The following is a 10,622-nucleotide window of genomic DNA, read 5'->3' on the forward strand; positions in this document are numbered from 1 at the left end:
CAGACAGAACACTAAATAAAAAATAATATGTAATAACTGGAATTATCCCCTGAATCGACCGTGTATGCCAACGGCTCCAATCACTCACAATTTTATATTTGAGCACACTAATATTTGGTGAAGATTACAAATTATGATCTCTCGTTATTTCAGCAAGATGGTAACATAACACGCTGCAGATTAAGTGCTAACCTGCACAATGAAATCCTGCAGTGAACGAGGACCACAGTAATTAACCGTCCATGAAGGTTTAATCCAATATACATCAAGAGAAATCTTAATGTTCTTGCCTTCAGGAGCTGCAACAGCCCAGCACACTAACGAGATGGTATTCCAGGGGCACAGTTAAAATTAATGATGTCCAACTTGATGTCTTAGAATCCATTACGCACACACAACAGGCATACTGCATTATATTTATCATTCTTCAGATCCCAGGTTTAAGCCTTTTGAAGATGATTTCAACACAAGACTCCTCAGTGCTCACTAAACAGGTAATTTGTCGGGTTTATGGTCAATAACTTTTCCCAAACCGCACTGCGACACAAAATGAATGATGGTGAAATGGCACCATAAGGAGCACATATTATCCATTTTATTGCTCACCAATCTTCTGCTTAGTTCATGTTATTCTATCCTACATTTAATTAATTGTAGCAAAATAGTAAAATCAGACACCTATAATAGCTGTCAACATGTAACTTTCTTAGTAGCGTGTAGACATACGACTTTAAATTTATCACGAATACAGTACTAAACAAATAAATATGGAACAATCAGTGTCATGGAGGAGGATTTCGGGTTTTTACGGCGGTGAGTCCAAAGATGTCTGTCTTCTGGGTTGTGGCGTCGTGTAGTCCGGTAAAAATTTGCCAACGTTTTAGAGGTCCATGCTGCCTCCATCATCAGGGGGATGAGTTGGTAAACTTCTATCGCACTACATAGCACCACAACCCAGAAGATAGCCATCTCCAGTATCATGGAGTTCGTGTAATTTGGCATTCTGAAACGTGCCTTCCCTGGTACGTGTACCACTAGTTGAAAATTAATGACTTAACGACACTCCAGACAAAAGGAATGTTCACAGTTCGACTGAAGTCGTGCCACTTTCAAAACATTAAGATTGCAAGAGAATAAGTCAGTCTTCGGCTCTAATTCAACTGGTTCCTATACCAATGTTTGTGATACTCTGACGTCCTTCAAATGTAGACAACCCACATTACGCTAATGAAAGAAGGGAAGTTGCCTTCCGAATCTGTTCTTTGTTGGTTATGTTTGTAGCTTATAAGCCTACGTATAGTACTCTAACATCTTAACCCCTGCCCGCCTTTCAAAAGAAAAAATATAAATCCGGGTTTTGGATTAATGCACTCAGAGAGTGGGATTTTCACATGAAAGCCGCCCGAAAAATAAAGGTGTACAGTTTGGTTCGTAAATATTAAAAAATTGTGACGAAGCCTGTGTTGTAACGATGTGATAGTTCTGTTGACGATTAAATATCGGATTTCGTAATTTTAGAAGTTAGTTGCTGTGAATGTTGAATTGTGAACAATTTGATTTATATTGGAACATGAGACAGAAAGAAAATGCCCTATAGAAATATCAGATTTTTACACTTCAAAACTCGTGGAGTGGTCGAAATGAGAGGAATGTGCTCAAGACCAAAACCAACTGCGAAGACTTCGAAGTAACCGTAACAAATCTTAAGATAACACAATAGCATTTATTTAATCTGAGATTTTGTTTTTAATTTAGACAGTATTCCCATCATGTCCCTGCTACAAATCATTGCTACAATTTGATAATTTTATTTAAATCACATATTGATAACTTGTGAAACACAGGTCTCTATTTTTATTGACATTGAGGAAGATATAAGGATACTCAATTATCATTTACATTTGATCTATAATGAACTTTCATGTTCAAGTAACAGGCCTGGGGCTTGTTTTCTGCTGTAGGCCTAATGGAAATTAAACATCGCGCGTGGTGTTCTTAATTATACTTCGCAAGATGTTGATCAGAGTTACGGGAAGATTAGCGAGTGAAGACAATTCTTCATTTCTTGTCCGAGCTCTGCACTGGCCGATGTGATGATTACCGATACGTGTTCGCAGAGGAGCAAGGCCGAATTTTAGAGATCGAAAAGCTATCGATTTACCAACAAACAAATGAAGAACTGCGAATAGAAATGACGGTCTATTATTATGTACGCCAGATTTAGTTCGAGCGGTTTATTCTCTTCCTAAAATTTACAGACATCCACTTCGAGACCACCAGTTTCAGTTTTTTAATGTTTATAATACTGTAACTTTTTTTCAGCAACAAGCTACGAAAGAGTTCTCACGCGTTTAATTCATAATTCGAATCTAGGATGGGGCACGTGCATTGAAGTAATGGAGATTTTGTCGAAAGTTTTAGGAGATACACGATGAATAAAGATGCTGGAGAACGAAGTGTTTAGGAAAATATTTGCGGAAGAAGAAACAAGAAAAATGACAAAATTACATAATAAGGAGCTTTGTCATGTGTTCTTTGCACAAAATGAGACTGATACTTATTAATGTGATAAGATCAAGGACGATGAGACGGGTAGGTCATTAATCACAGCGGAAGATAGGATTTTAGTTGAAAAACCTGAGAGAATGAGCCCACTTGGGATACCTGGGTGTAGACGGGAGAACAATATGAAACTCTGTCCTTAAAGAAATAGAATGTTAGAGTGTGGTTTGGATTCAAGTGGCTCAGGGTAAGGACCTTTGGCGGATTCTTGTGAACATAATAATAAGCCTCTGGTTTCTATAAAAGGCTGAGAAATCGTCACCTTTAGAAAAACGGCTCGACTCCGTACAGTTAGTTGGACAGAAGAGAGTTTCCTCTGAGCCTTCGCTCCATTTACTTATTTTCTAGTATCCTAGCAACGCACCATTGGACTGACTGATCACTCTTATCGTATACATTGTCTTAAAGCACTTATAAGCCACAATTAAATCAGAAACTCTCAATTAACTGAGAAACAATGTTACTTTTATACACGGATATTCTAAGAGGAAGTTGTAAACGTGCATGTCTCGTAAGGCAGGTGACTAGAACCAAATAAAATAAGGTGTGGGAGCACAAGAGCCTGCAAAAGACCAGGAGGGAGAAGCAGGTGTTGGGAAGTACAAGACGAGGCGAGATCATTCCTGCCGTCTGAGCAGCCTTCTGGCTGAGAAAACGTACAAAAAACACCTGCCGACGTCGTTACAACACATCGACTTATCCATTTAAGGAGCGATGTGGAGGGTACTTAAACAACCCTCTCTGTATAAGTTTTGAGGGCGAAAAGTGTGACCACACTCAAACGGCAAGGCAAAATGATCTTTATTAACAAGGACCGAAGTAGCAGAACTAAGCCGGATGGATGTTTATTCGAAAGCTTACATTGAGAACGCAAGGGTTAAGATCCTAATCACCAAATACAGCATCCAAACGGTTGACACTCCTCCTTCGTATTCTGGAGATCTCCGCTTTAAATCTAGGTCCGGAGACCGAGTATCCTGAATAAATTTTTCGTTGTTTTTCATAATTCGTACAGACAACGTCCGGAATGCACTTTCCACCGGAAGTTAGTACTTTTAATGGGTCTTGGGTGATATTTTATGTTGTGACAAGTATAAAAATGACTGTCTTCTAAGATGTTGCGCCACTGTATAGTCTCGTGGAAAGTGATAGAATGTTTCAAAGGCGCAATGGTCGGTCGGAAGGCACTTGTATTCATTACACTTAGTTAAATAATCCCTTTTTCAAGAAATCTTCTTCAGATCAACCCAGGACACAGATTCAACAACTGGCTGAAGGCTAGATCCCCTGCAGGGTTTACCTTGCTTTACCTGCCTTGTACCCCCACCCCCACAATTATCACTCATTTCATTAATGGTATTACAACCTCCGTTTGCGGTGAGTGTCCCCCTCCCACGATTCGAAGCAGTTCTGGGAAGTCGTGGGTTTGAGGTTCAACCCCAGTTTTAGGACAAGGTAACCAGGGAAACCACCTTAGAACGTACGGTTTGTACTAAATCAGCTTTCCTAAATATACTTGACAACTGTGAACGCCAAATATTCAGTGTGCTATTTTGTATTCTGAAATGTTGGTAAAAGTGAAGACCTTTACAGAGGTAGGTTGTTTACATAGTATACACTTTATACATAAACCGAAGTCTCTTATCTAGTCATAAAATCCCTCGCCTTTTATGGAATGTGTTCATTACAGTGTTCGCAAAAACCTGCCAATGGCCCCTGCACTAAATCAGAAGTATTCAGTTCATATTCTCACAACCAATTTCTTTATAATCTGTTTTAATACAATCCTACCACATATGTCTCAAATGATCTCTTCCCTTTAGGGTTTCGGAAGAAAATTTTGCATGCATTTATTCCCTTGTCTATCTTCTTACTCTGTAAAATTAGACAATTAAGGTATTTTCAAGGCGAGATTCGAAAGAAAAAATCTGAATACACTTATTCAGATGGATTTGGTTTTGATGTAAGAAGTGAACGAGTCTGAATTGTCTGAAACGTCGGTCAGTTTCTACGAGACTACATGGCGCAAGATCCCTTAAGACAGCCAACTTCAAAACGTAACACATGAGTACTACAAAGTTTAGTCTACGAGAACCAGATACAGTTTCTGACCCTTTTTTGTTGTTGTAACTTATATTAAACTTGCATTTTACCTCATAGCTTAAATGAATGGCACAAATAATGTTAACGTTGAGTTTTGACGTGTGAGCGTATGGACGCTAATACGGGATGCAGAGGAAACACGTTTAAAACAATAACACGGCTTTCTTAGCCTTTCCTATGATTAAACACAGTATCCAGTTTATCCTCTTTCTTTAAAAAGGACTCGCCGCTTAGTTCTAACTGACCTTACTGAGGCAGGATGAGATGATCACTAGAAGATCAATTTCAGATAGTCGCCGCGAGAGATGGGAACTCTCCCACAGTGGCTTGTAACTGATGGCTATAACCGCTGACATTTTCTTAGTCTGATCATGCACAACAAAAGTCTTCTAGTTTAACGAATAAAGGAATGTTGTCGCGGCCTGGAATAGATGAAGCGAGCTTTTGATATGATTTTCTACCAGAAAACAGTCGACCTAAAACATTTCTTTTTCTGAAAATGCCTAGACTTGTCCGCATATCCAAAGGCGTCATTGCGTGTTCACCAGTTTAACGCTGCAGTTCTCACTAATTTTTCATAATTTATTAGTGGCTGAAGTAAAACAGAGTTTTCATGGCAGGAAACACTATTTCTATATTATGGTCGAAATTATTTTCACCCCAGAAATACATCAATCGATACTTAAATGAAGATCTGAATCATACTTGTCAATTGATATAAATTGTTTTCATTTTATTTAACGATTCATTACATAGGTTAGGCTATAATCAATAGACAACAACAACGAACTGAAATGTAAATTATGAACTGGTAAGAATGGAGAAGGAAACGTTTGTGGTCCCTTATGAGAAAAAAAAACCATTTTCTTGATTTCCTAAAAAAACATGCGATGTACAAGGCATTCCTTTATTCAAATTTAGTCTGGAACTAATTTCTACCTTTATAAAACCTACAAGCATTTGTTGGCATTCTTGATCTCAAAAGTACGTCTTCCTATGAGAACCTGTGGATTGCAGTCCTAAGAATTGTATTTCGTAACCTCAAGTGCCTTAACCTTGCAGTGAGGAACATTTGACTCTACATATAAATAGCAAACCCAGGGGACGGACGGCTAGCCAAGAAAATACCGGCGACAAAGGCCGTTCCGGCCGGGAACATTTCTATCAGCGCTCCCTTTGAAGTCGAACTTGATGGAATGTTAGATTACCGGAAGGAACGAGCTTTTATAACTGCTAATCAATGCGCAAATGTGCCAAGATGCCTGGGGACTACGCAGTTGTCTGGGTCAGAACGTGGATCTTGAAAGACATGAGGTTGATATTCATAGGCCTAAATATTAATTGTAATCTGATACCCTGCGTAGAAATTAACTCCGATCTCATGATGTGGAACGTCGATATAACGCACCCAGTTATACCCTGAATTGGATATACCACGGGTTCCACTGTTTTTACAACAGTTTGACTTTTCTGCTTTCGCGTTCATCAACCGAAAATGGTTACCGGGTTTGATTACAAGTGACACAAAAGTTTATTTACGAATTTGCAGGTAAAGGCACGCAGAGTACACAATTAGAAATTTCTACTGCAAGTAGATTGTGTTAAATGTTGTATTACATTTAGAAACAAAATGCCACTAAAAACAAGCTTGACTTTTAACAAACCTTTTGATTCTCACTATTTTGTACTAAACTGATGAAAAATTGTGCACCCTAGTTTGGGAACCAATCATTCCAAATTTGTAATAGCAAAGTGCGTTTCGTTTCAAAGAGGATCATAATAAAGAAATCAGTATTTAAATATACTGTTTGCAGAACTCGTCTATAATTTTCCGGATGTTAAAACAAGATTAAATTTCCTGAAGTATCAGACTTTCAGACGGTATTTACCAAAAGCGAAGAAGTTAATTTTAGACACAGCCTACTATTTACATCAAATGCGTATTTCAGTTACTGCAACACTTATAGGAGTTCTATGAAATGCTGTAAAGGAGACCCTTACTTCAATTTCTTACGTTTTCTGACTGTTCTATATAACAAAACGTCACTTTCAAAAACATGGATGAAGATGATGATAATTATTATTACTGTACCGCTGATTACTGACGATTAATATTATCACTATTATCAAAAGTGTTCAGATTATCTCATTTTCATAGGCCGGCCTACTGTTTTCGACGATCCAAATTTCTTTCTTGAATTTCTTTGTAAGTTCCCCATTTCCTTCGTTTTATAAAAGCTGTCCAGTAGCCTGTCTGTTCTGGTCACCTATTCACCTCGTTCGCCGTTCCAATGGAAATATTTTATTTAATATTGCTCAACAAATTAATAAGTATATTGTGCGTGTGGAGATGTTGAAGCTAATGTAGGTGACCGAAGTCCATATGGTAGACCACCTACCATAGTAGGCGTATAGGGCCTTTGTTCAATAGTTCACAATTGTACACTTCTCTTAAAATACACCACTCAGAGTTCCATCGCCTGCATGCTACATGCTTAATCGATCTTACAACTTTTAATTTCATTGTCTTAGCAAGAGGCAAATATTTTATAATAAAATATAAAAAACAATCAAGCTCTTTTATCTGAGTTATGAATCCAGACTCCAGCTGCAGGCATTGATCAATAAAGGATTTGGTCCAAGATAATAAAAGGCGAGATAAATTGCGTTTAACCAATGTCGTAATTACGGGACCCGGGGGGGGGGGGGGGGTCCACAGTACAAAGTCTTGTAAGCGTCCAATAACAATTCGGTTAAAAATAAAAATGTTTCTCTGATCGGTATTAAAGGATGTATCAGAAACACCTTAATCTGATAAACTTCGTACGAGATATGCGTTTAGGTGCATTTGTACTAACAACGCACTGGCACTGGGATGTGTCAATATTACACGTTATCGGAGTATTTCATTATCACGGAAATGTACATAATACAACTCGAGGTATTTCAATGGGTTTCTTTCACGTCTCTCTTAGGTCAGTGCCTTTCGTAGCTGATCGCATTAAAAACAATTTTGTCTGCGAAATTTATACTTTATTCTCCAATATTGGAAAAATTATTGTTTTAATTTAATTTTCAAACTTCTGAGAAATGTTGGGTCCAAAAGTATGTGCATAAATAAATAACTAGAGAAAACTACAGAGTGAAGAACTTCATAATTTCTACTCGTTAGTGTTATTAGAGCGATCAAATCAAGGAAACGATACAAGGCCCACTTTCAAATTGATAGACGTGTGTGATCTAAGCTAAACCTAAGCAGATAAATACTAAGAACAAAATAAGGACGTGATTAAACATCATTCAGAAACTCAGCTATCAAGAACTTTGCCACATTAAATTGAAGCCGAAAGTTCATTACCGTCTTCACAATTCCGCCAATGGACCACAAAATCGTGTCCTATTTTTTTAACATCCATTTGAACAGAATCCTTCCACATGCGTCTACGTCTACCACACGATCTTGTGTTGAAAATGTATTTTTCATTCACATGCACACTATATGTCTCCACCACCCCATTTCTCATGATATACGTAAGTAAACATTTCCACATTTATATACTGTAATTATGTGAATGTCATATTAAAAACTGGTACTTACCGTAGTCTTGAAACAAATTACACCACGGCCCTGTGCACAAAAACTTTGTACTTCCTGCTACTATTTCAAATGTTTACACATTTTGTTATGTCCTATTCAGGTTAAAATGTTAAATAGCAAACCTAAGTATGGGACTGGATGGACGAATTCGAACGAGGCAGAGCCATAGGTAGGGTAAGTCATGTCTGGGTAACGCCTTCTGACAACTGATACATAAGCCCTAATTTACTTGTTTAACTGCGAAACGGTCGGTCAAACCATATAAGTTTACAGTGTTTATTACCGGTGTGAAGGCATGTTATCATTATCATGGGTCTGGGTTTAACTCACGTCAAGTTGTCTATGTTCGCACGCTAATAAGTGATGATTTCAGTTTACCACCTGTGATGACATAACCAGTTACCCAGCTAACACAAAACTCCATTACAAGATCCGAATATGAAGATTTCTGTCTTCTGGGTTGTTGCGCTGTGTAGTCTGGTAGATTCATCGTCCTGATGTCGGAGGCAGTATGGCCTCAGAAACGTTGGTAAACATCGACCAGACTACACAGCGCAATAACCCAGAAGACAGAAATCTTCATACTCTGATGACGGAGGCAGTATGACCTCTGAAACGTTGGTAAACATCTACCAGACTACACGGCGCAACAACCCAGAAGACAGAAATCTTCATACTCTGATGACGGAGGCAGTATGACCTCTGAAACGTTGGTAAACATCTACCAGACTACACAGCGCAATAACCCAGAAGACAGAAATCTTCATACTCAACGCTGTGAAAACCTTAAATCTTACAAGATTCGAATAGTTAGATCACGTTCTCGTCTGTGAAATTGGAACATTACGTAATTGACTGTTTTGACTCCACAGGTTAAGGAAAAAAAATCATACATTGAGGTTATCTGAGAATGACTCTGATCTTTAGAGTTAGTTGATTACTACTTCAACTCCACTGGTTTATAAAACGTCGAATAATATGGGAAGATAATCATGAATGGTGAGTAGGTAAGTATTTGGAAAGAGGCATGGTGGTCCATTTCAAATCACAGTCTATCGGAATTAGCTTGGGCAGACTGAGGAAAATCGCGTGCTTGATTCGAATCATCTCCAGAATATAAGTCTAAAGACTTGCCGTTGCACTAACCTGGTGTGTGTGGAACGGAAAAGGAATGATTTCTTTGGCGGTGATGCTGATGACAGACAAAGGACAGTTCATTTCTATCCAGGCAAAAGAAGTCCGTCACCTGGTTACAGAAACTGTGACTGAAACGTTTTATTGCACACTACCTAAAGCCCCGATGGATTCTCGGAATGTTACTTATATTAATTTCTCATTTTTCGGAAGGAATTCACGCCTTGTCTCTTGTTTCTTAGGTGAAAATGAATTTCCATTTATTTTAAAGGCTACAACTAGACACACCATTATAATTATACAACTCCTATGGCCCTTGAGAACCTACTAGTCGTTCATGTAGTATAGAAATTCCTCTACCATCATGGAGCCTGAAAAGGATTTTGTAATATATCAGTGTGAACCCTCAATGTAGACACGTGCGCCCTGAGACGAATCTATCCGAGTCTATACAGGACAACTCAATGAAAACATCTGGCTGCTGTGCCGTTTGAACCAGAAAACGCAGTGATCGAACACAGCGGAAATGCAGTGCCGTGCGACCAGCACAGCCGCCAATTACCTCACTGTAAATATTAAAAGAAAGAAAAATTACTTAACATACTATATAAAGCATATCATAGTGCTGAAGACCATTAAAATATGCGTCTTCACATTGATTTCAATTTGTTACTATTTTAAAACTTTCGCTACGTACTCCAGTGATACGGGTGGCCCGATAAGAGGACGGTCGTAAGCGCAGAGTCTAAAGCAAAATGCCAGGTGCAACCTAACTTGATATTGCCTTATCAACTTTTCATGTTGACACCTGGTACCCACTTTATCTTTGACTTTATCTCATCCGACACTAGACGCAAAAAAACCTGTATCAGTGCATAGGTAAGACAAGACGACAAACATAACCGATGCGTTCGGAATCAGTTAAATAGTATTTCTAAAAACGTGTTTTCCACTAAGCTCCTGGTTTGTGGCTGGTCCCAAACATAAGTATTTATCTTCGGTAACGTCTATACAGTACAATAAATAAGTGAATTTCTCCTATCAACATAAGCATTCAACGCTTTACAAAATACAACACATTAAACTAACTAACTAGATGGTTTACCGAACCCGAAGGTTCATCACCGAATTAACCAAAGCCCTCCACCGGACCCTGTCCTGGGCCAACAAAATCCAGTTTCCTTCAACTCCTATCTCCCATAGATCCCGCCTGAGATTATCCTCC

Source organism: Zootermopsis nevadensis, unplaced genomic scaffold (assembly GCF_977971745.1).
Source record: "Zootermopsis nevadensis isolate Lab colony 2312 unplaced genomic scaffold, Znev_1.0 Znev_ptg000030l, whole genome shotgun sequence".
NCBI classification, from domain to species: Eukaryota; Metazoa; Arthropoda; class Insecta; order Blattodea; family Termopsidae; genus Zootermopsis; species Zootermopsis nevadensis.